The sequence below is a fragment of the Silene latifolia genome, chromosome Y, assembly GCF_048544455.1.
Source record: "Silene latifolia isolate original U9 population chromosome Y, ASM4854445v1, whole genome shotgun sequence".
Classification (NCBI taxonomy): Eukaryota; Viridiplantae; Streptophyta; class Magnoliopsida; order Caryophyllales; family Caryophyllaceae; genus Silene; species Silene latifolia.
The window spans coordinates 377,804,433-377,832,396 of record NC_133538.1 but is presented as its reverse complement, the minus strand read 5'-3'; the positions used below and the strand labels follow the sequence as shown (position 1 = coordinate 377,832,396).

The following is a 27,964-nucleotide window of genomic DNA, read 5'->3' as shown; positions in this document are numbered from 1 at the left end:
CAAATTACAATAAGATATATATATATATATATATATATATATATATATATATATATATATTCTCACTCACTATTATAATTTGTTCAATTTTAAGGAATTAATTAATTTGTATCGTTATACAATTAATTAATTAATCTATTAAGGGAATTGTCCTATAGGTGTGATCTTAAGAGATCAACTGATCACCACCGTCAAACGACAGTAATGTCAAACTCTAGTTAGCCAATCATTACCAATTAATGTTGATCAGTTGACTATATAATTGAATCATCCCTTACGTATTCTTATATGAGATTTATTAATGTGATCTCACTATTGTTGAGGACACTATCTCCAACAATCTCCCACTTGTCTGAGACAAGTGTGCGTCACCAATTCTCTTGTCCTATTACATCATCTCCCACTCAATGCAAGGTGTCTTGCAGGTCGTGTTGGAGTAAGTGTCCTTAACAATAGTGCGATCACATGTTTAAATTTCATGATAAGAATACATAAAGGAAAATTATTATATTTGGTCAACTGATCCACATTAATCGATAATGATTGGCTGGCTAGAGTTTGACATTACTGTTGTATGACAGTGGTGATTAGTTGTTCCCCTTAAGGTCATATCTCCATGCAATGCAACCTTAATAGACTAATTAATTAATCATATGTCGATACAAGTTAATTAATTCCCTAAAATTGAACGATATGTTTTACGACTGAGAATTTGTATCTTATTGTAATTCGATTAAATAAGATTCATTTTTGTAATTGAAATGTTTTAATTAATAAAATTTTATTATTGTTTATGAAACATTAAAGTTGGAATGAATGGTTTATTGTAATTACAAATTGTTGTAAATTACAATTGGATGGTCCATTTTAAGTATATGTAATTATGAATTACTAACTAAAATATTGTATATGATTTATTTTATGAAATAATGATTTTTAATATGTTAAAAATTGCATTATTAGACACATGACTTAAGATGTGTCACATATTACAAATGTATACAATTGACAATATTTTACAAACTTAAAATGGATCCATATTATATATAGATAGTAGCCGAAAATTGTGAGGGGAATGGAGTTAGTGGATTTGTTATTTTATTGTAAAATTAACATAATCATGACGTACCAACATAGGCATGCAAAACCTATGTTTTTGGGAAGAAAAATATTAAAAGCATGAGCATGCTTGTCCCCTTGTTGTCCCCTCCTTTCTTCTAATACAAGACTCCCCTCTTCCATATGTGATAAGTTTTTCTCATTTTTTTTCATTCCAATTTGCACAATATTCTTATCATCATTCTCTCTAAATTTTTTTTGAGAAAACTTAAGGAGAACATATTCAAATTACTAATATTACAACAATATTACTAGTACGTAGTAGTAATCTAAATATTAGTGTATTTTTATGGTATCATTTACTAGTTCTAGCATACAATTAGTATATGATTTAAGGTTGATTCCATGATACAATCCTTGAGGAGGAGTTCTACTTTGAACACTTGAAGACTTGGGAGCACAAGGAGCACTTGGAAAATTTTACGAAGACTAATTTCGAAGGAGTCCAAATTAGTAGTCTATTTCGGCATTCTCAATGTAAGATAATCCGAATCTTTTCTCAAGTATTTTGTCATTTTGATGATTTATGGTAATTTATTGCTCTTTAAAACGATTATTTGTATTTTTATTACATTTTATTGAGTAAAATGACAATTAAAATGCCAAAAATAGTTAGACAATTATTCTGACCAGGAAAATTTTACACGACCTCACATGCATATTTTAAAAATTGTATGTAAAATTTCATATAAAATGGTTTTATATAGCATGATTTATGATTTTTACATGTTAAAAGTCGATTAAATAGAGGTATTTATGTTAAAAATGGTTAGACTTTGTTCCTGCCCGTGAAAATTTAGTATATTGTCACATGCAATATGTACACACTGTATATAAATTGTTAGATAAAATGGTTTAATTTTGCATGATTTATGATTTTTAGATGTAAAAATCGAATAAATAGTGACTAATTTTGGCAAAAATAGCTAAAGTAAATTTTATGGCATGAAATTTTTTCCCAATATTGTATATATGATATGAGCATCATATCTAAAGTTGCATGTTAAATTTCGTATGATTTAAGTGGTTATTAATTTTTTATGAGATATAAATTGATAAATAGCAACTTTAATAGTCATTAAAATAAAATTCGACTTTTAGGCTTAAAATTTGTCATTTCCAGGTTCTAGAAACTTATTTAGAATATTAAAAATTTTAATTTTGATTTATTGCATAATTTTATGTTTAATTTGGAATTAAAGGGATAAAATCATATTTTATACAATTTATTTGTGAAATAAATTAAAATAATATAAAGGCAAATTTTTTTAAAGTTTTCGAATGTTGGGAATTTCCCAGAATATACAAAATTATGATTTTGAAATTTTCGAATTTTTTATGACTTAGTTGGGAATTATTTATTTATTATTATGAATAATAGATGTTTAAAGAGCAATACTAAAATATCGAGTTGAATTATTGTCAAATGTTTAGTGAAGACTAAATTTTGAGTCCTAAGAGGTTGGGGTAATTAACTTGGACATAGATGTAATTTATGTAATATTTTGTGATTTTAATAGGTTAATTGTCACAATAATCCATAAAACCGGACCATATATACGATATTAGCTTAAATAGGGCGATTTGGTACATAACATGGCATGTTTTATACAAGTTTTCTTACCTAATCAAAAAAAAATGGCATGTTTTATACATATATTAATGCTGCATTTTTAGTATGATTGTCATATTTTATTTTATATAATTTTAAAGTATGTAATTTGTACTTAGTATGGACTTTGTTTTTAATTGGTATTTCCCGAAATGAATGGGGATATCGATTTGGTTGCAATTAATGTGATCTCGTATCACTTTTATTTTATTTTATTTAGTTTTGTTTTTCTTTTTATATTGTATAAAGTAGAAAATCTATGTAATTTATTTATTCTGGAGTTCCTTGAAGACAGTGCCATTCAAGAAGGCGGTCCATCAAAGACGGTGTTGCCTTGAAGTATTGCCATATGAAGTTCAAGGGACCAAAGTAGTTGGTTTCCGAATTTGTAAATAGTTTATTTGATTTATTATTTTAGGAAGGCCATACTAGGATTTTATCGTTTTGCTTTGTATTTGTTTTATATGTTTGCATGCATAGCTAAATCGCCATAACTACACATGCATATCATTTTATCGAGTCATCGACCATGTATTATAATTATCGTAGTTCACCGCTTTAGTTCACTTAAAACGTGATAGATAATAAATTGACAAGACCTCTCACTAAATAATAATTGAGGATTAGCCTTACCAAATAGTAGAACCATGAGCCCCAATTTCATAAGGAAGTAGGCTCGGCTCACCGGGGTGCTAAACTTGTTATGTTGGGTAAGTGGGTGGTAAATTGTTACTACATCGAAATTTGGATTGAGCTCAACAGAAGTATTCGTGACCGTAGTCGCATGTGTTCTGGGCTAAAGATAAATATTAAAGTAATTTTATCGACCGAGAGTTCTAGAAGTAGAATCGATTAAAGAGTTAATCCACCGAGTTATATTGATTAGGGATGAATCGGCTCACCGTGCCCGAGTTGATATGAATTTGGATCTCGGGATCATTTATAATAGTTTGGTAGAGGTCACTATATAAATGCTAAAACATTCTTAAATGTTTTATATATAACGATGAATGTTTGATTTTCCCACTATTTCATTGTTTTATGTTGTTCTTCATTATCGCTCCTACTCATATATGATATCAATTCGATTGTAACACGAGTCTCCGCTAAACCACTATTCCTAACGACAAAGAATTTCTATCTAAAATTGAACCGTATCATAGGTTGTGGACTAACTCCATAGGAATCATTCTATTCCATAGAACTCGATAGGAGTCGTCTTATGCAAATGCAAGATTAGCATCTTAAATTCCTAACATACCTATGTATGATTTCTTGTGAAGAAATATGAATACAAGTAGTACTTAGTCAAAATATGTTTTAATAATATCTTCATTGCATACATGGTTCAAAAGTTTTATTGCTCAATCCAAACATATGTCATCAAGCACTTAAGTTGTTAAGCACATGACATTGTAAAATTGGTAAATTAATTTATTAGAAATTTTGATTAACCAAATACCACAATAGAGTTCATCCCTGCAAAGGATTAACTAGGAATTTATATGAAGATAAGTCTTCATCAAGTAGAAATTCTTGAAGTGAGTGGGAGCAATAAGAAGTAAAGTATCTATCTTAATGTTAAGGATAGAACTAGGCTTGAAAGAGAAAGTGTTAGACACTAAAAATAGAGACAAATTCCTAAATAAGTAAAGATTAAGGAAGTTGGTTGTGTGACCCCAACATAGTCCTTCGTAAATATGTATGACATTGTCATAGCCTTCTTGCCAAATACCACATCATGAGTATTTGATACAAATTAGTGGATTTCATCATCATATTTGGCATTATCATGTGATGACTAGCAAGAATAACTTCAAAAATTTGCATGAATGGAACTAGGGTAGTTTCCATTTCATCAATAAACATATGAATGTTGTAGTGTACTCATTTTAGTTTTTTATTTACATATATACCTCAATAATTGTTATGATGTATAATATGTCTAATTAAGAATATAATTTGTAGTTTTGCACAAAAGGTAAAGGGTTTTACCATTATGCAATTAAAACAAGTGTTGTACCCTTACATACCACGATTAAGTTTATTGTGAGACCATACAAATCAAGGTAATTATATTCAAACTAAAATAAATGTCATACATATTGTATAATACTCAAATTGGTGAACCCCATTATTTCTCGATTCTCGATTGAAATTGCTCATAGAGACTAGTTTTGACTAGTGTCTCAAACCACTTGATTGAGAATCTCTTGGTATGTCTGAATCTTGTATTCAAAGCAAGATTAATTCATGACTTCTTTCTAGAAAAGAATTATGAATATAGCAAGATATTCGCCTTATTTACACTTTGAAGTGTATGGTCAAATATAATTTCAATCAAAAGGGGTTATTACTTCTTCATCTCTTTTACCAACGAACTAGGTAGATACTTGGTATCGACTTAATGAGGTAAGAAGAGAAATTCTTTGAATAAGTTCAATGAACGTTTAAAAGTAACATAACCTAGAGATTATGACCAAAGTATTAGTACTTTGTTAATATTCGGAACAATAAAGTGAAGACATTTATATGCACCAAAAGGAGTGTGATATGGTATCACAAGTTCACCTTCATAATATTAGAACGTGACAAAGAATCCTATACGATATGATTCAATCTTTACTATAAAATTGGAACTTGTTCCAATCACAATTTGTCTGGTATTTATTTATTCCACTAAAACAAAACATAGTTAAAGCAATCAAGTACAATTCATATATGATATGATTAGGCATGGTACCTAAGTTGTAGCTTGTTTCGAATGAAAATATGTGGTTTCTCTTCCTATATGATCACGAGAACAGAGGGTTTGTGGCTCGTGATGATGTTTATTAGACAAAAGAGGATTATCTCTTATAGACAGAGTGGGAGAAAATGTTCAAGAGCCACAAACTGAGTATAAGACGTAGGAAGACGTTCCTTCCTGGTCAAAATCAGTAAATATTTCTTCGAAATCTAAGTGGACAGGCTGAGAATAAGACGTAGGAAGACGTTCCTTCCTGGTCAAAATCAGTAAATATTTCTTTGAAATCTAAGTGGACAGGAGTTATGTTATTTTAGAAAATAACAAACCTGTAACTTATTATGATGATTTATCTAGTTTCAACTCCGCAAAATTCCGAAGCAAGCATAAACATGAAAATGTTTATTTAGCTTGGTTGGTTGGTGGCAAGAGTTTTACACGCAACAACAATACTTCATTTTATTCGGATATGATTTGATATAGTTGGATTTTAAAATCATCTTGCATGAGTTTTGTAAATCGCAACTATCCTAAAGGAGGATGCCAACTTGAGAGGAAGTCTTAGGTAAATATCAGAGAGTTGAATTGTATGTTTTGATCATGTGATAAACATTTCTCGAATTGTCGAGTAGTTCTGTTTATACATGGAGTTTAGTGGGAGTAATGTGGTATTATTAGTCTTATATGAAAGGAACATATTGATCATTGTGAATGATGGAAGACTTAAGAGAAGAATAATACATCTCTAAGGTATCCATACCTATAAAGATAGTTTTGAGAGGATATTAGCGTTAAATGAATATTATTATATTGATAAGAGTCTAGTCAAGTTCAGAGGTATTGAACATATAGAAATTGAATCCACTTGCTTCCGCTGCTGGATTAATTAATTACGCTTAGATGTATTACCATTCTTAAATTTCGTATAATTGGAGTATGACGAAAAGTTACAAATCGAATTTTTGAGAAAAGTCACAATATATCCATATAGTTCATTGGTTAGTTCTCTTAGAGCACTAAAGAAATGAAGCTAAGTGATTAGAACTGATATGGATTTATGTACAAGCAGTTACACGATAACCATATTCTAATCACACTAGCATTGTTAGAGAACCATCTTGGCTATATTAATTAAGGAGGATATTTGCAAGATATACTCTAGGCAATAGAACAATGAGAGATTTACAACGAAAATTGAGTACACTTGCAATTATGAAAAATGCAAGTAACAAGGGATGTTATTAGGATTCGGTTTTATGAATTGGAGGAACCATGGTAGTTCGTTCCAACAACCGAAGGTCATATCTCTGCACACTGTGAGGACAGTGGGTGTGATTCCAAGGCTAAGGAACCTATCTCTAGATTGGATCTAGACATGTACTCAAAAGGTTGTTATGATAAAGATTATACAAAGGGAAATGGTTCAAGGTTAGGGAAAGTGCAAAGTGTTACTAAAACTTGCTAACCAAGGCCTTTTCATAGGCTAAGCATGATAAGTCATGCCGTTTCAATTGAGTTGAGATGTATAGTTGTATTCAATATTGAGTATGGATTATAGATTATGTAGTAATTTATAGGGTATCAATTTTATATATGTGATAATGCATTCATCGTTTGAGTTTTATTAAAACTCTTTTATTACTTTGTTATATCCAAATAGATTGTAAGGACAAGGTTGAACCCTATTAAAGTGAACTGGATTAGCATAGTATTGGCCCTTAGTTACTTATATGAGGTGACGTCTCGAAGTAACTAGAGTGTGATGCGATTGATGGAAAGTTAAAGTGCCATAGAGTCATGAGAGTTGACTAGTCGATCACATAGGCAGACTGTATGGGACACTCTGTCGAGCAATGACCGCTTATAGGGTTCTGGCATTTTTATAGCCTGGTCGTGGCAAGAGCTGCTATAGTATTCTTATGAGTCGATTCTTTGACTAAAAACTATTCGCCAAAGATGGGACAGTTTCATAGTGACTTTGATTTATGTTCTAGGATCTTCGTAACTGGGGTCAAATGGGAATGTTTTGGGTCATGATGGGCTATAGATATTCGAAGGGAAGAGTGCAAGAAGAATTGTCCATCCCCGTCAGGGTTATCTTAAATCTCAAGGCCACTCGAGGAGAAGTGAACTGAAAATGCGTGGCAACGCTCGGAAGGTATCTATGGTAGATAATTCCTGTCAGACAATTACTCTTCAGATCGAGGAAACCACTCAAGAGATGATCAAATGCAAGTACGACCTTTGAGACACCTTGCATTGAGTTGGAGATGATGTAATAGGACAAGAGAATTGGTGACGCACACTTGTCTCGGATAAGTGGGAGATTGTTGGAGTAAGTTTCCTCAACAATAGTGCAATCACATGTTTAAATTTCATAATAGGAATACATAAAGGAAAATTATTATATTTGGTCAATTGGTCCACATTAATCGGTAATGATTGGTTGGCTAGAGTTTGACATTACTGTCGTATGACGGTGGTGATCAGTTGATCCCTTTAAGGTCATATCTCCATGCAATGCAACCTTAATAGACTAATTAATTAATCGTATGTCGATACGAGTTAATTAATTCCCTAAAATTGAACGATACGTTTTACGAGTGAGAATTTGTATCTTATTGTAATTCGATTAAATAAGATTCATTTTAGTAATTGAAATGTTTTAATTACTAAAATGTTATTATTGTTTATGAAACATTAAAGTTGGAATGAAAAGTTTATTGTAATTACAAATTGTTGTAAATTACAATTGGATGGTCTATTTTAAGTATATGTAATTATGAATTACTAACTAAAATATTGTATATGATTTATTTTATGAAATAATGATTTTTAATATGTTAAAAATTGAATTATTAGACACATGACTTAAGATGTATCACATATTACAAATGTATACAATTGACAACATTTTACAAACTTAAAATGGATCCATATTACATATAGTATCCGAAAATTGTGAGGGGAATGGAGTTAGTGGATTTGTTATTTTATTGTAAAATTAACATAATCAGGACCTACCAACATAGGCATGCAAAACCTATGTTATTGGGAAGAAAAATATTAAAAGCATAAGTATGCTTGTCCCCTTGTTGTCCCCTCCTTTCTTCTAATACACGGCTCCCCTCTTCCATATGTGATAAGTTTTTTTCATTTTTATTCATTCCAATTTGCACAATATTCTTATCATAATTCTCTCTAAAATTGTTTTGAGAAAACTTCAGGAAAACATATTCAAATTACTAATATTACAACAATATTACTTGTAGTAGTAATCTAAATATTAGTGTATTTTTAGGGTATCATTTACTAGTTCTAGCATACAATTAGTATATGATTTAAGGTTGATTCCATGATACAATCCTTGAGGAGGTGTTCTACTTTGAACACTTGAAGACATGGGAGCACAAGGAGTACTTGGAATATTTTACGAAGACTAATTTAGAAGGAGTCCAAATTAGTAGTCCATTTCGGCATTCTCAATGTAAGATAATCCGAATCTTTTCTCTAGTATTTTGTTATGCATGCTAAGATCCACATAGTTTATGAGTAAACTTAATTAATAAAGTTAATAAAATTTTTATTAAGAGGACTATGAATCCTTCAGGTCGTACTTGCATTTGATTATATCTAGAGTGGTTTCCTTGATCTGGAGAGTAACTTTCTGACCGCAATTATCTACCGTTGATACCTTCCGAGCGTGGCCACGTATTTTTAGTTCGCTACTCCTCGAGTGGCCTTGAGATTTTAAATAACTCTGATAAGGGGTGGACAATTCCTATCACACTATTCCCTTGAATAGCCACAGCTCATCATAACCCAAAAGATGCCCATTTGACCTCAGTTACGAAAGTCGTAGAGCAAAAATCAGAGTCACTTAGAAACCGTGCCACCTTTGGGGAACAGTCTTTAGTCTATGAATTGACTCAAAAGAATACTATAGTATCTCTCGCCACGACCAGGCTTTAAAAAAATTGCCAGAACTCTATAAGCGGTCACTGCCCGACAGAGTGTCCCATACAGTCCGCCTATGTAATCGACTAGTCATCCCTTATGTCTCTATGGCTTTTGAACTAGCCATCAATCGACTCACAATCTAGTTACTTGGAGACGTCACCTCATGTAAGTAACCAGGGGCCAATACTATGTTAATCCAGTTCACTTTAATGAGGTTCAATATTGTCTCAACAACCCATTAGGATATAATAAAGTAATGGACGAGTTTAAATAAACTCAAACAATAAATGCGATTATCATATATGAATAGTCAATACCATATTACCACTTCATATCTCATAATATAAAGTGTATATTTTCACTTATCAAAGTGCAATAAAAGCGTGGCTAGTGGATATACCATGTATCCATTCATTCCAAGTTTATGAATCGCTTAATTCCTTCTAATCAATTCAATGTCTAACAATCATGATCTTCTCTAAGTACATGTCAAGACTTCATAATAGACATGAGCTCTTTAACTTGAAAGACACTCCCACTGTTATCACATAACTTGTGATGAAATCCTTGGTAGAGGGATCTACTCATAGTCCTTATGTTAACCATCCTTTCACGATGTACTCAGATTATGTTTGTAGAACTTGCAATGGTTGATAATAAAACATTTTTCTAGCCATTTACTCCTAAGTCAATAAAAATAACTCATTAGGTTTAGTGAATGACTATGACTTTACCATAGTAATTCCACTTTCATCAATATCAGTAACCTCCTCAACCTTGTTGATATTAAACAGATAAAGAATCTTTTCAATATAAGATACTTATCTAAGTGCCAATCTAAAATTCCGTATGTCATAATAGATTTTGAATTTTAGAATGCATCATGTCTTCTTTCATCGAGAATTGAAAACCAAAACACTCCTTCGTAGATGGTATGTCATCCTCAATGAGTAATATGACATTAATATGGAAGACAATTTATCCCACTGAACTTCATGTTTAAACATGACAATTTTGACTCCCACTCATATTCATGTATACACATGGCTTCTCGACAATTCGAGTGAACCCATTCTCTTATCACATGATTGAAATGATCATTGCAATCTTTAAGTGTTAATTAAAACCTTGTGCTTATGTCGTACACACACCTCTTTCCAAATACACATTTAGAAATTGGTTTTGACATCTAACTTGTTCATACACACTATGAGGTGTAGTAATGATGACATGGATCTTAGCATAGTTACATGTTAACTTAGCTTTGTAGACATCTTTATGTATATCTATGCAACTTTAAATAAATCAATTCTTTTGCACATATTTCACTTTAGTTCATAAGGCTCTTATGTAAAAATTGAATTGAAATTACTTGATACAACCACTTTATAATCATATTATATGAAGAACATTTTCTTTTGGTCTCCTCACTAGTCTTAACATTCACCTAAGAAAGCTTTCTTTTGTTCTCCTCACTTGTCAATAGTTTCACCTAAGAACGCTTTCTTTTGGTCTCATCACTAGTTCCTAACTAGTTTTATATTTGTTGCTAATTTTCTCCCACTCTATCTTTTGAAAAATACACCTACTTTTCTCAAAAGATAGCCTCATGAGCTACAAAAAATATCATACTTATGATTGTGAAGGAAAAAAATATCGCACATGATAACCTTAATTGATGACCCTTTTGTAAAGACACTTTATTCTAGCTTCAAGATAGACTAGTCCTTATAAGGTAAAGGATTGGACTCATATCCATGTCTTATACAATATTTAGGGTCTTAAGCCCTCCCATAGCTCGTATGGAGTCTTATAAGTGGTGTAGCCAATTGGTTTGTAGAATTCCCTACTTTGAGTTCAAATAACTCTATTTGACTTTACAATCGTTCTTTTTTATATCAAATAAGATGTGATATTTAGTCATGAAAGCATAAGGGAGAATCAAATTCATGGCTTATGAACTCATTACAATGATCCGTTCGTTGTAATTCTTTTATGATTAATTTAAGTCAATACAACTTATGTTTTTTATGTAAATAATGTATAATGATAAGTTTTAGAACAAAGAAATTCCATAAAAATAGTGACTTGGGTTGAAAACCAAGTCACCAAAATTCAAATACAACCCTTGTCTTTGAAAACAAAGGAAATAAACTAATTCCCATGTCAAACAAGAAAATTATAAGAAGTTCTAAAATAACATTTCAAAATACAATAATAAAGAGAAGACAATCAAAATAAGGGCCAAGCTTCCATAGGTCTTCTACTATGGGCGGCTACTCTAGCTTCCCTTGAAGAGCCTCCTTAGGCTTGCTTGTCTTTGCCTTTGTCTTTGCTCGGATGCCCTTAAATACAATTAAAAAGGGTCAGAATCACAACTTGTATCCAAATACCAAAGTTGAGATTGAAATCAAAACATGAATGATAGGGAGAAATATATATTACCTACTGGAACAATCTTTCCAGTTTTGAGATCTCAAAGATACTTCGGGCAATTCCTCTTCCAATGTCCTACGCCATTATAATAATGGCATTTGTCCTCGGAAGTAGCCCCTCTTTTGGAAGAGATTTTCTCAATAGCTTTTCCTTTCTCCTTGAAGGGAGTGAGCTTCTTACTCTTGCTTGCACTCTTTTTCAACTTCCGTTTGCTCTTATTGTTAATAACGAGCACATCCTTGGTTGAGCTAACATTTAGACCCATGTCTCTCTCGGCTTGCACAAGCATTTTGTGCAACTCGTGGAGAGTAGTCCTCATATTTTGCATATTGTAGTTTACCCTAAACTGTACATATGCTTTGATTTTGTTCAAGGAATGTATAACTCGGTCTATAATGAGTTATTCGGGAATATCAACCCCTTGCATTTTAAGTATCTCAAAAACCTCAATCAACTTGAGCACATGAGGGCTAACCTTTTGGCCCTCTTTGATGTTGATCCCGAAAAATGCGGAGGCCGCCTCATATTGGATGATCCTTGGAGCTTGCGAAAACATGGTCACAAGCTTGGTGTAGATCTCATAGGCCGTGCTTAATCTTAATAACACTCCTTTGGAGATCGGCTTCCATTTGAGAAAATCAAAACGTTCTTGATTGCGGCCGATTATTTTAGGTAAGCCTCATAGGCTTTCCTTACGGTGGGGGTAGACCTAGTAGTAGGTGTAGTGGGAGCGGATTCAGTAAGGTAACGAAGCTTGTCGTCACCTTCCGCGGCCAAGCGGAGTTGCGCGTCCCAATCGGCGAAGTTAGACCCATTCTTTTCAAGTTTAAATCGATCCATAAAGGATCGTAGCCAAGAAGCATTGGTGAGTTGCTGAACGGTTGCACTAGTTGATGCGGATGAATTAGGAGTTGTCATTGCTAATTAATCAAATTGACTTCAAAATAGAAAAATGAAGGAATCATAAACATTTATCATTTTAAATAATATTGCAAACATTTTGAACAAGTTTAGCATTTATATAGTGACCTCTACCCAATTATAATAAATGATTCCGAGATCCATCTTTATACAAATATGGGCACGGGGAAACCGATATATCCCATACTTATGTAAATTTGGTGAATTAACTCTTTAATTCATTCTACTTTAGAACTCTCGATTGATGAATTTCATAAAACCCATCCCTAGCCCCGGAACATAAGACTAGTCATAATATCCCGTTGAGACCAACCAAATTTCGTGTGTCATAACGTTTTATTACCCCACTTACTCAATGAAAAATGAAAGCACCCCGGGAAAACCGAACCTACCCCAAATGTCACGGGGATTCATGGGTCCTACTATTTGGTAAGGCTAATCTCAATTTTTAAATTTACTGAGAGGTCACCTCAATATATTATCTATCTCGTTTAGTGAACTAAATCGGTGAACTATCGATAATTGTAATTGACACGGTCGATGACTCGATAAGAAAAGATATGCATGTAAAGTTATGGCGATTTGGCAATGTATGCAACATATTAAAAGAAATGTAAAGCAAATAATAAATTCCTAGTATGGCCTTCCTAAAATAGAAAATCAAATAATCTATTACAAATTCAGAAACCAACTCCATTGGTCCCTTGAATCTTCAAGTAGCACACCTCCCAATGACACCGTCTTCGTCGGAACACCTTTCTGAATGGCACCGTCTTGAAGGAACTTCGGAATTACAAATAATAATAAAATACATAGCTATTCCTATTATACATTTGTAATATTAAAAACTAGTAAAAATAAAAGTGATACGAGATCACATTAATTACAACCGAATAAATATCCCCTTACATTACGGGAAATATCGATTAAAACTAAGGCCATACCAAGATAAAATTACATAATTAAAATATGACATTCATTAATTAAACATGCAGCATTATAATATGTATCTAACATGCCAAGTTATGTGCCAAATCGCCCTATTTAAACTTATATCGTAAATATAACCCGGTTTTATGGATATTCGCGTTTTTTAACATATTAAAATCGCAAAATGACACTAAAATCAAAGTTTAGCCCAAGTTAATTATCCTAACTCTCTTAGGACTCAAAAATTAGTCATCACTCAATTTTTGACAACAATTCAACTTGGTATTACAATTATGCTCATATATGACCCTAAAATCATAACTTTTTATGAAATAAATCCAAATTAAATTACAATAATTTCAAAATTTTAATTTTAAATTTTTGAACATTCTGGAATATTTCTATGACACTTATAATGTCAAAAATAAAGGTTAAAATTTTCGAATTTATTTCGAGAAAAATATAGTTGCGATTTATCGGTTTTATCAAATAAAACATCTAAAACATATGAAAATTAATCTAATCAATATTTCAACTTTAGATCTGATATGTGGGATATAAATGAAACCTAAAATAATTTTATCATGCCATGAAATTCGTTTTAGCTATTTTTGCTAAAATAGTCACTATTTTTGTCATTTTTACTCAAAAAAATTCATAAATTTTTCAAAATGAATCGTGTTCATCTTAAATTTTACACACAGTGAGTAAAATGTGCATGTGAACACATATTAAAATTTCATGGCATGTTTCGAAGTTTAACTATTTTTAACTATTTTACCTTTATTTATTCCATTTTTATCATATAAAAATCATAAATCATGCAAAATAAATCAACTTTATACGAAATTTTACATAAAATAAGCAAAATATGCATGTGAGGTCATATAAAAACTTCAAGATCAGAAACTAAGTCTAACTATTTTTAGAATTTTAAATACCATTTTAGTCAATAAAATGTAATAAAATCACTAAAAATCATTAAAATGAGCAATAAAATACCATAAATCATCAAAATGACCTAAATCCATTTTAGGACCAGAATATATTAACATGAAAATGATTTCATGAATTTATCTAATAAATCACAAAAATACTAGTTTTATTTAAGTTACTAATAACTCAAAAAAACTATAAATCGATTATGCATGCAACATCTTATGCTCTGATACCAATTGAAAGTTTTATAAACCCCTATTATACTCTTCTAATAGTGTATACAATAACTCATTAATTTAATGATGCTAGATCTAGTTGCATGCAAATAAAATAATGAAATAAGAAAGAAAATCGAGTTTCCTTACATTGTAAATGGTTCGAAACTTTGGGCACAAATAAGGACACCTTCCTTACTTGTTCTTGAGCTAAAAGATTATGGATGATCTTCCAAACCAAATCTCAAGTGTAGAAATTCTCCTCTTGTTCCACCCAAAACAAACCCTTAAAACTACTAATATAATTAATTAGATTATACTAGTAGTATTCCTTAAAATATATTCTATATAATTTATTACTACTTCTAGTAATGTTTTTATGTAATATTAGAATGAAAAATTTTTGTCTAAAACAATTTTTAGAGAGATGAGAGAATAATGTAAGAATGTTAATATTGCATAAGAGAAAAATGATCTCATTTTTCTCATAATAGAGAAGGGGAGCCGGGTGGGGTGGTGTCCCAAAGCGAATGCATGGCTTCCGCTTACTCTTTTTCTCTTCTAAAAAAAATAGGTGTCTAAGGCTAGTAATTTTAGGTTATGATTATGTCTTAATTTAACAATTAAAATAAAAATACCCACTAACCCAAAACCCTCCAATTTGGGTCCACCCATAAAATGGACGTCCATTTTATGATTGTCAATTGTAACATTGTCATACAATATGTCGCATGTAGCATGTAACATATTATTAATCAATTTAATGCATATTTAACAATTAAAAATCATTATATAAATTAATTAAATTACAAATAACAAATTTACTAGTAATTCATAATTACTTGTGTATAAAATTGTTCAAGTTAATATAATTCACAACATTTTTAATTAACTATTCATTCTTATCTCAATTTGTTTCATAAACAATAATCAATTTTAGTAATAAAAACATTTTAATTACTAAAAAGAATCTGTTTTAATCAAATTATAATAAGACATATATATATATATTCTCAGTCACTATCATAAATTTTTCAATATTAAGGAATTAATTAATCTGTATCGTTATACAATTAATTAATTAATCTATTAAGGGAATTGTCCTATAGGTGTGACCTTAAGGGATCAATTGATCACCACCGTCAAATGACAGTAATGTCAAACTCTAGTTAGCCAATCATTACCGATTAATGTTGATCAGTTGACTATATAATTAAATCTTCCCTTACGTATTCTTATATGAGATTTATTAATGTGGTTGCACTATTGTTGAGGACACTTACTGCAACATATTCCTCGGTGAATAGTTTTTGTGAGGGAAGTTTTTGTGGGGGTAATTTTGTGGGCGTAATTTTTGTGGGGTTGATTATTGTGGGGTGCATGCCAGAATGGTTGCGGGAGCAATCTTTCCTGGTGAGGGTAGTTTTAGGTGTTTGGAGGACCCCCCCTCGGGTGCGGGGTTGGTGTTGGTGGGTTGAAAATTAACCGGTGGTAAGCGTCCTCAAGTCGGGTAATCATTTCGGAGAGACTGGCTATGGCTTCTTCAACCTGTTGGAAAATGGTGAGTATGGTTGCAGCGCTGAATAAGAATATCCCGTCTGGGGTATCCTTCTCCAAGGCATTCACCTTGTCATCGATTGGCAGGATGAGGTGTGAGCAATCCATGGTTGGCTCGTCATCAGAGATAGCGTGGATTCCCAAGGGGTTTGTTTTGTTGTTTTGTTTTGTTGGTGGAGGTAACTCTCCTTTCTCGATCATATCTTGGATGATGTGTTTTAGTTTAAAGCAGGCTTCTGTGTCATGACCCTTTCCCTGGTGATACTGGCAGTAGGCATTGGGATTCCAAAAGCGGGTTTTCTTAGCCTCGGTGAGGTCCGGAGTTGGCCCAATTGGTTGTAGTTGCCCTTGGTCCATGAGTCTTCTTACGACACTGGCATAGGTTGATCCCAAGTTGGTGAATACCCTTTGAGGATGCTCAGTTTTCTTTGTGGTTGGTTCGAGGAGATTGATCTCGTCAAATTTGTTTGTTTGACCATAAGGGCGAGATCTAGTTGATGTGGATCCCTGATAGACTCTACCAGTGGTTTTGGCTAAGACACCCTTGCGGAGGTCATCTTCAATGTAGGTCCCGATGATCTGTGGGTCCTGGAAAGTTTTGATGTTTTGATATCTTAGCAGGTTGGCATAAACCGGGCGGAGGTTGTTGACAAATTTCTCCACCAGAGGTGATTCACTTGGCTTACTGACCAATTGAGTACTTACCCTCCTCCAACAGGTTAGGAATTCCGTGAACCCTTCCCTATCATTCTGAGTCAGGACCTCAAGAGTGCAGATGTTGGCTTGGATTTGGACGTTGTCGGCATACTATTTGGCAAATTCAACGGTGACCTCGTCCCAAGTAGTGAGGTTCTTGGGGTCTAGGGAATAATACCACTGGCGGGGAATCAGTTCCAGGGATGATGGAAAGATCCGGGTAAAGAGTACCTGTTTGACCCCCTTGATGGACATTTAATCCTTGAAGGCTCGAGTGTGATGAAGTGGGTCCTCCACTCCCTTAAACATGGGTACATCAGTCAAGGTAAAGTTGTCGGGTAATTGATCTCCAACAAGTTCGAATCTTTGATTGTTCTCAAGGTGGATATTGTTACCACGGGCTAGGAGTTGTTCTTCCAAGAGCTTGAGCCTTTTCTCGGTTTCATTCAAAGGCAGAGTGTTGTGTTCTCCGGTTTCCTTATTTTCTAGGGTATCGACAAGGGTCTTAACACGGTCCAGGGTGACATTAAGAGCGGTGAGCAGGCTGGCTAGCTGAGCAGTCGTGAGATCTCTGTTGTCATCGTTGTTGTTAGATTAAGCTGAAGACGGGGCAATGGCTATGCTAGGCTGAAAAACGGCTCACGTTACATCTCAATCCGACACGGTTTAATGACTAAACACAGACAACTAAAAGACGGGATGAGGGCACCGCGTGTGGTGCCTCGGTGCTGACTCGATTTAGAATGTGACGGTGTTGACCGGACTTTGACTTATGTCCAACGTAATGGCGTGAAGCCATTGAACGAGTCTCGAGGTGAGACGACTCATAAGTAAGACCCATAAGTACGCTTGCTTCGACTCGATAGACATGAGGCGGAATTGGAATGGTGGATTGAAGTTTTCGAAAATAGAGACTTTCAAAAAGATTCATTTGTCGCTTTATGGACGGCTCCCTAAGAATAGAGATCTTCAGAAGTCGGTCATTTGAAGAGTTGTCTTAAGTTTGTTTTCAAAAGACGGTTTGAGTTTGAGTCGGCTCTGAAAACAATGTACTGTTTCAAAAGACAATTTTTTTGAAATTCAAAATTGTATGTTTTGAAAATCAAGTTTTGAAAGGTTTGAAAAGGTCTCGGGGATTTGAAAATACTTTGAAAAAGGGGTATGTGCCTTTCTCGGGTTTTGGAAAGAGCCATTGTGTCGGCGTGAGACGGGTTAAATTCCATGTCTTGACGCGGCGATTATAACGGCGTAAAAAAGTGTTTTTGAAATGGTTGTAGAAAACTGGGTTTAAAAATTGTCATTAAGACGGCCTAGAAAGGCGTGCTTTTGAAATGGTTGTAGAAAACCGGGTTTGAGAATCGTCATTATGACGGCCTAGAAAGGCGTGTTGAAATGGTTGTAGAAAACCGGGTTTGAAAATTGTCATTACGACGGCATAGAAAGGCGTGTTTTTTTAAATGCAACGGTCGGCGACTGACCGAGGTTTGAAACGGCCATTATAACGGCGCAAAAAGGTGTTTTGAAGTTTCAAATGACACAGAAGGACTTATGATCACATAACACATAAGCACTCGCAATTTCATCATATTATGCATAATGCTGACACGGGTTAGGTTGTGGGCCCAGACAAGGAAACAAAAATGTATAAGGAGGGTGCCCTAGCCTCGTGCTCGAAGGTGATGAAATATCTTTGACGAAATAGAAATGTGTAACATCAACAGTATGCTTGACTCAATCGGGATTCGAAATGCGGGGATGAGAAAACTCACACCGACGAGACGAGCCAATTGGTCAAAAAAGGTTAGGTTGTGGGCCCGGATAGCAATGCAACGTCACTTGGGTTCATTCTAGATGACGATTTTGCTGAAGATAATGGTTACGGTGAATCTCCCCTTTTCAAGGCCGAGCTGGATGCGCTTGAGGCTGCGATTTACGGGACGGATTCCACTAAGGAGGGTGATGAGAAGACTGTTGAGTCGGTGATTGCTCTTAGCACGGAAGAGGTAATATCTTCCTTTGTCAATGATTACATCATTGAGATTGACCATACCGAGGTAGTTAACGATAATTATATTATTGTTTGTTTAAATAGTACATTGCCTCATTTCACTCATGCTTCGTATTTTAATGCTATACTCCTTCCTAGCTGGACGATTAATTTAATAGTTTTTCACCGTACTTGTCGTCAGAAATTTGTCAACATGACTCAGCACCCTGGATTGTTGATAATTGCTCCCGCGCTCCTTTATTTTGTTGACAAATTTAGGAGCCCTCATAGGAAATTCGTTAGACTTAAACATTCATGCATGTTATTTTCCTATGTTGCTATTATACTTTGGTGCTACTTATGCTCTTTTGTAGCACATACGCAGTTATATGATCTACTATTAAGAGCTTTGAGTTGCTTTGATTCTGACTGACTGGAGCAGCTGTTGAAGAAAAGAAGGTCGAGCTGGGACCTGACTAAAACTAGCGCTACCTGGGAGGCAACCCGGAGATTTTATCTTTAGTTATTTTTCAAACATTGCATTTTATTTCAGTTTTAGTTGTAATAATTGGTCTTTGTACCATAGACTATATCAGTTATGCTTGCTTTGTTAGTTTTGTGGGCTAATATGTTGCGTCTTTGCAGGAACATACAGAGGATGACTCGATCGAGTACTTTTTGTACTCGATCGAGAACTTTTGCTGCTGTTCTTACTCGATCGAGCACAAGTTCTACTCGATCGAGTACCTGCTAAAAGATGACCACTCGATCGAGTGCCCATTTCCTCGATCGAGCTGTTTAGGATGTCCAGTTCACTCGATCGACCGTTATTCTCTCTTGATCGAGTTGCTTTTGACTTGCTTAGATTCCTGTGACGGTGTTTGGCAGCTGTTTATGACCTCCCACGTTGTTGGCTGGTTTGGAGAGGTCCCTACTTCACGTTATCTTGTAAGTTTTCCGCATCTCCACTCTTTCTCTTTTAGTTTGCATTTCCTTTCCCTGTTTTAGGTAAAATGAGGGCATTGTATGGTTTGGTTTGGGGAGGTTATGCATCCATATCTGTGTCTGCATATTGTTTTTATTGCATTTCTGTAATCATATTGTTTTTATTGCATTTCTGTAATCACGTTTAGTTTTTCCTCTTGCATTGTTATTCAAAAATTTTCACGTTTATTTTCGCATATAGGTGGAGTCGGATCGGTAGATTTCAATGATGATATTGCACTGCAATTGTCTTTTTGCTTAAGCCTTGCATAGACTATTATTCTTTTTAGCAATGTCTTTTTTCATATCTACGAGTTAATGTTAAAATTTAGCTGAACGAATAGACTTGACCTGAAAATTTTGGCAACCTACCTATAAATTCTGAGGTTTTAGAGCTTAATAAACTGGTGTCATTTATGACCAGTTTCATGTAGGATTGAGAGTAGTACTCCTTGCATAACATGTATCACCAATTTGCACGTATATGAAATTCAATTGCTTTTTGCCTATAAACATTCGGGTTAGTGGTTGGTGTCACATGTAGGGAGGTGCTTACAATTTCCCTTTCTTTCATTTTTACCCATAAACTCCACATTAGCCAAATTTGCCTGTTGACCCTTAACTACATTCCAAATTTAGCCTGCTTTATCAAGCTACTTTAGATTGTTTTGCGGTATATAATTTATTGTGCCAAGTTTGGCTTGTATCCATTGATTTGGAGTTGGTATTTTATGAAGAAATGGAGGATGAAAAAAGAAGAAAAAAATACGTGAAAAAAGAACAAAAAAAAATAGAAAAAAAGGAAAAAAGAAGGAAACCGTGAAAAAAAAGAAAAAAAAAGAAAGAAAAAGATGTTGTTTGATGAGACGGTTTCACTCCTATGCTTTATTTACATTTATTGAGGAGTATTTTCAGTTCGGTTTGGTGAGTTTTTTGCCAAATGAAGGGCATTGTGCTTAATTCTATAATTGAGTTGGAAATGGATGTTGTTATATGGTTTTGTTTAGGTACTAGCTTGGCCGCCTATACCTCCACATTACCATAAATTTTTTGCCTTTTCTTACCCATTACCTCACTTTACCATATTTTTGTAAGCCCTCGGCTGTGACGGACCTTGTTTGGTTGGAATGTGTGTACGGTAGCTAGAAGTGTCTATCATATTAGTTGCATGCATGTTTATGTGGGTCGTAGTCTAGGTGAGCAGCTATTTTTCTTTCTCTCTTACATATATATGTTCACCCTTTGCTTCATGAGAGAAGAGTGACCCGTGAGAGTCCATTAATAAAGGTCTTGCAAGGTCGACGGTTCAGCATTATTATAAACATCCTATAACTCGTTTGCATTTGACTGCTTTGCTATAAGTGTTAGTGCGCTTGCATTAAATTGGTTTAAGTGGGCATTTGTAGCTAGCTCTGAGTTATCTTTTCCGTTCCATTAGTTTACATTTAGTTTTCTCGAGGACGAGTAAAGGTTTGGTTTGGGGAGATTTGATACGTGCATTTTATATAGTCCTTTTTGGCCTTTTTATGCACGTATTTCTATGCTATTATCATAGTTTTATGCTACGAAATGCCCCGAATATGCTACTTTGGTTTGTTTTGTTCTATTTGCAGAAATGGACCAGAAAGTAGTGAAATCGAGCCTTTTACCATCCGTTTAGCATGCATTTGGAGGAAGAGTGAATTTGGAGCGGGAATGTAGCTGTCTTGAAATGCGCAAAGAAGTAAGATAGCTAGGCGAGTAAAGAAAGAACTTCAAATTGCTAGTGCCTAGTTTGAAGAGCCATATCTCGAGTTCTGCAACCGATTTTCAAGTGATTCGAATTGGCGATGAAAGCTTGTCCTCTTATCTTTCCAACGCCACTGGAATCGTTCTGTTTGCCCAAGTAACGAAGAAATGGCAGCCGTTTGAAGTTCAGTGCGCGAAGTAGGAATTGTGCGCTGGAAAGTACTCGATCGAGTACAACTATGTTCGATCGACTCCTTTTCTACTCGATCGAGTAGTTGCATTTTAGGATTTAATCGATCGAGTATTTATTTCAATCAATCGAGTGGTTTGAGCTTAATTTTGCTCCATCGAGTGGTTTCAAATCACTCGATCGAGTGGTTTCTTATTGGGCTCGGGCTTTTTAGCTTTATTTTGTTTCTAGGTCAAATAAAATCGTCTTTCCTATAAATAGGAAGATGACAGTACACCTTAGACATCACTTTTACAATATTTTTCCCTGTTACTATTACTTATTGCTTTCCTCTCTTTTCCGGATCTTTTCTCTGTAATTTTCTCTCTTTTCCCTTTTCTCTTTATTTAATGTTTATTATTTCTCTTTCCTTTGTTTTTGTTCTTCCCTTTACCATGTCTAGCTAATTCTCTCTGCTAGGATTAGGGGATTCAATGAATGAATGTTAATTGCTAATTAGTTCATAGATTGGTCATTGTGGTTATGTCTATGTTGTTAATCACTGCTTTAACTGTATCTTGCTAATTGAATCGATGCATTTAGCCTTTTTAATTTTGTTAAGCCTTGACCTAGACCGGAAGGTTGGAAGGGGTGAGACCCGCAGTGAAAAATAGGATGCTTTATTGAGGGCGGAAGCTAAGCTAATAGTATTTTAGGGCGAATTTAGACCGGAAGGAGATATTCATTGCCCCTTAGACCGACACATCGACTAATCTGTAACTTTAACTATAATTGACTGACGTTCATTGATGAACCGATATCCTAGTTTCCTCTTTCTCTTGCTAATTTTTCTTATCCTTATTTCTCTTGCCTTTATCATATTTAGTTTAGTTCAAATATTTCAAACCCCCCAATCATGACCTTAGACGGACCGAATAGACAAGTAGATAGTGACCGCCTCCATGTGGAGATCGACCCTACTTACTGCTAGCTTCTGTTAGTGTAACTAGGTATTTTATTTTTGGTACCTGACGACGGTATCAGAACCCGTCTATGACCGTAATATCAATTAATGCATTTCAACCAAGACCTCGTTCGAGTCTCACCATCTAGGGATCATAAAGACATAAGTGTCCTAGTTATCCCCAGCGGAGTCGCCAATCTGTGGACATAGCCACCTGCAACGTCCAGCCAATTTGTGGACGTGCAATGGTGTTTTGAAAGCCACGCTCGGCGGCGTAAGAAAATGCTTTCGACCGGATTGTTTTAGATCGGTCGGTTTCGTCTCGGCAAGGGTCTCTAAATGATGCAAGAGATGTTCGGAGTCCCCACGAAGCATTTGTGGGATGCTTGGAACCCGTTCGAATCCACTTTTTACCTAGCTTAACCAAGTCAAAAAAGCGGTGTTTGACATATGTACTAAAGATAAGGAGTCGTCCCTGTTTAGCATCATATCTCTAGAATGACTCTCGTACGCCCTGGATAAGGTCGTCCATTATCCAAAGTTTCTGAGTAAGAGGTGAAGTTACGTATTGGGAAGCCCTTTAATCAGACACCCAATCCCATCCGCGGTAGCGGCCTCTACTGATCGAGCTTGGTTGGTTAAATGCAAAAGTTGATAAGACGGGTAAACACATGAATACGCATCCACAAGTTTGAACCTAACATGTGAGCTTTCTATGTCGGTTGTTTAATCCAAGTATTAAGTATTTGATGTCAAGTTGGAATTAATGTTGATTTACATGCAAGATGGAAATTAAACATCCATGTACCGAATTAGGTTTATGGTGCATAACGTGATCCATTTGTCTTAGTAAGGTGTTTTGCAAATACAATGTAAAATGGGCAGATTCGTCATCTGATCCGTTATGCATTCGGGTTAACTGATATGGTCGTTTATGTACCAAAAATAAATACCTAAATAAAAGTAACAGAAGCTAGTGATAAGTAGGGTCGATCTCCAAAGGGAGGCAAGGTATCTATCTGTAAGTCCGTCTATCTAAGTCACAATTGGGGGTTTTAAGTTTTGTTTTCTAACTACTAAAGGTTTAAGGGCAAGAGAAATAAAGTAAGAGCAATAAAGTGAGAAAATATGATAAAAGTGATCAGATAGAAGAGAGTTTCAGAATTTCGGTTCACCACGACAATTTATCGACTCAGTTACAAATAGCCTAGATAATCAACTGTAAGAAGGGCAAGGGAAAGGTCCTCCCGGTCCGCTATCCACCCTAGATTCCCACTAACTTAACTCTCGTCCTCATTAGGGTAATCTACTGTTCATAGCAGGTCCGTTCTCTCCAATCTCTCGATCCAGGAGTGAAGTTATCCAGATTAATGTAATTTAGAAGCATGCATTCAACTAAATTGGTGTTACAGTTATATTGCTATGGGGACAGATTCTCACATGTAAGTCGTCTAGTCTATTCGCTACATCGTCACAATTCTACCATGGATTCCCTAGTCCTAACATAAGGGAAATTAGCTACACATGCTTATGATATCAATATCAATAACAATAATCATGAAATAACTAAGAGAAGACATAGTAAAAAGACAATAAAGACGCAACATAAACAATTAAACAAGGACATTAATTAAGAGAACAATGATTAAGGATAAGAAGGATTAAGATTAAGAGAAGAGAAAGGTACAAGATTGAATCCGGAGAGAAAAGAGGCAGAGAAAGGTTCAGCCGTAATTAGAGAAAAGTAAAGTATGAAAAAGTGTGTTTATGACCTAATCCCGACTTTCTTTATATAGGGAAGTCATTATTAACATAAAATAAACCTAAGACGGAATAGAAATCCCAAATATATAAACTAGTCACTCGATCAAGTAACTTTATATCACTCGATCGAAAAAATCCAAGTTAAAACCTCTCGATCGAGTAGAAAAACTACTCGATCGAACACTTATCAAAAAGTCACATTCGATTGAAGACTTTAAACTACTCGATTGAACACTATCTACTCGATCGAGTGGTTTCCAGCGCATAATTCCTACTTCACGCACTGAATTTCAAATGGCTGCCATTTCTTCGTTACATGGGCAAACAGAGCATTTCCGGTGGCGTTGGAAAGCTAAGAGGACAAACTTTCATCCCCATTTGGAATATCCTAAAAAAAGGTTGTAGAACTATATATATGGCTCTCCAAATTAGGCACTAGTAATTTGAAGTTCTTCTTTTGCTCGCCTTGCTATCTTACTTCTTTGCGCATCATAATTAGTAGTTTCCAAGCTCCGAATCAACTCATATCCTCAATGCTTGCATAGGTACATGTTTTAGGCCTGATTACGCTCATTTTCGATTCATACCTGCAAATAATGCAAGATAAACCAAAGTAGACAATCCGGGGGACATTTGTAGCTAAACACTACACAATATGCATTAGAATGCGCACAAATGAAGTACAAAATATCTATATAAAATGCACGCATCAAATATCCCCAAACCAAACCTTTGCTTGTCCCCAAGCAAATTAAATGCAAACTAATGGAACGGATATGAAAACTCAGAGCTAGCTATAACTTGTCTACTTGAACCAATTTAATGCAATCGAAAATTAACAGTCATAGCTATATCAGTCATTACGCAAACGAGTTGTATGATGTCCATAAATAGAGCTGACCTATCGACCTTGGAAGACCAACAAAATCGGACTCTCACGGGTTAGTCTTCTCTCATGAAGAAAAGGGTGAATATAAATGGGTAAGAGAGAAAGAGAGAACATTCACTCACCTAAACTGCGACCTACATAACATGCATGCAACAAAAATGACAGACGATTCAAGTACCATACACACATTCCAACCAACAATGTCCGTCACAGCCGAGGGCTTACAAATGATATGGGAAAGTGAGACTACAGGCGAGAAAAGGCAAAATAAATTATGGAAATGTGGAGGGAAAGCGTCAAGATAGCTCCTAAACAGGACCATATAAAACCATCTGAATCTCAGCTGACTAGAAAATAAAGCACACGTGCCCTTCGTTGGCACAAAACTCACTGACCAAATACACTATCTCGTCAAAGGATATGAATAAAACGGAGGAGTAGACCGTCACAAGATAGACTAAGCACAAAACGGTCTCTTTTCAAATTCCAATTCTTTTTCTTCATTTACTTCACTGATTTCACGTTTTTTTCTTTTTTTTTTTTTCTTTTTTTTTTCTATTTTCCACGTCTCTTTTTCATTCATTCTTTCCAATTTCTTTCTTTTTCACCAACTCCGTACAAAAGAAAGTGAGCCGAACTCGCAACAAAATAAAACATACCGCAAAAATTACACTAAACTAGCTTGACTGGCAGGCTAAATTTTGGGTGTAGCTAATGGGTCAAAAAGGCTATATTTGGCTAAAGTAGAGCTAAATGGGTAAAAATGAAAGAAGGGGATATTGTAAGCACATCCCTGCATGTGACACCGACCACAAAGCCGAATGTATGCAAGTGACAAGCAATCGAATTTCATAAAAGTGCAAAAGTGATGAAACAGGTTATGCAAGGAGTACTATGCTCAATCCTACATGAAACCGGTCACAAATGACACCAGTTATACGGCTCTAAAACTTAGAAATTGTAAAGTAGGTTGCCAATTTATCAGGTCAAGTCTACACAGTCACCTATATTTTCAACATTAACTCGTAGATATGCGCATGACTAAACTAATAACTGTCAATTAGATGCAAGGCTCAAGTAAAAATGACAAGTTAAAGTGCAGTTTCATCACGGAAATCTATCGTTACGATTCAACCTATATGCAAAATGAAACGTGAATATTTTTTGATTTTTTGAAATTTTCTATTTTTTTAAGATTTTTGATTTTTTTATAAAAATAAACAACAACGCATATAGTAATTAAACGTGATAACAGAAATGCAATAAAAGCAACATGTAGACACAGATATGGATGCATAAACTCCCCAAACCAAACCATACAATGCCCTCATTGTACCTAAAAATATGGATAGGAATTGCAAACTGAAAATAAGAGAGTGAAGCTGCAGAAAACTTATAAGATAACGCGAAGTAGGGACCTCCCCAAACCAGCCAGCAACATGGGAGGTCACTAAAAGCTTCATAGCAGTGCCAAAGGATACAAATTAAGACAGCGAAACTCGATCGAGAAGATATAGCGCTCGATCGAGGAACAGGAGCTGCGGAAATGGTCGATCGAAAGGAATGAAACCACTCGATCGAGTGGTACCTGCAGACCACAAATGGCGACTAAAAACCAAGTCTAAAATTTTTTACAGTCTATGGTTTATAAACCAATTATTAAGCACACAACAAAATTAAAATGTTTGAAAAAAAAACTAAATAGTTTAAACTCCGAGCTGCCTCCCGAACAGCGCTGGTTTCAGACAGGTCCCAGCTCGACCTTCTTCTTATCATCCACCTACAGAAATTAATGGCCCACGATAAGGCTGTTGACTGAATGAGGTCCCCTTAGCGTCCATCAGCTTGACCTTAGGCCTCCACACCATCGTATCAACAGGACAACAGCAACTTATTGCAGCATAATAGACATCACTATTAGCCTTCTCTCGCGCCTTCCTCTTACGCAGGATAAATCCTTCAAATTCTCCTCCCGGGTTTTCTAACCTGTCAAGACCTGTATAAGAAGAAACACAATGACATTCCTCCAACTTGCTCCCAAACTGGGGCGGAAGCGTTAAATCAACATCAGTAAATGATTTAACGGAAGGAATAGAAAGAATCTTATCAGAATCAACTAAAGGAATAGCAATACCTCTAGCCGGATAGGATTGGTCTTCATTTACCTTCTTAACGTCATACGGAATAGGCATGAATGACGAATCAACACTGTCCATAGCTAATAAATTCGATCGAAAGCTTTCTTGTCCCTGTGACTGTTCGATCGAGGTCTTTTTCCTCAACAATGCTCGATCGAACAGCCTCTATAACTGTTCGATCCAGTTCCTCCTCGAATAAACTGTTCGATC

General features: G+C 34.9%; 1 long non-coding RNA gene across 1 annotated transcript; it reads left to right on the top strand.

The window, feature by feature from the left end:
- The first annotated feature begins 1,258 nt into the window (after positions 1-1,258).
- Positions 1,259-3,250, top strand: LOC141627431 (uncharacterized). The gene is made up of 2 exons (XR_012536997.1): positions 1,259-1,596; positions 3,027-3,250. It is a non-coding gene; the product is annotated as an uncharacterized LOC141627431 (long non-coding RNA).
- Positions 3,251-27,964: the final 24,714 nt, after the last annotated feature.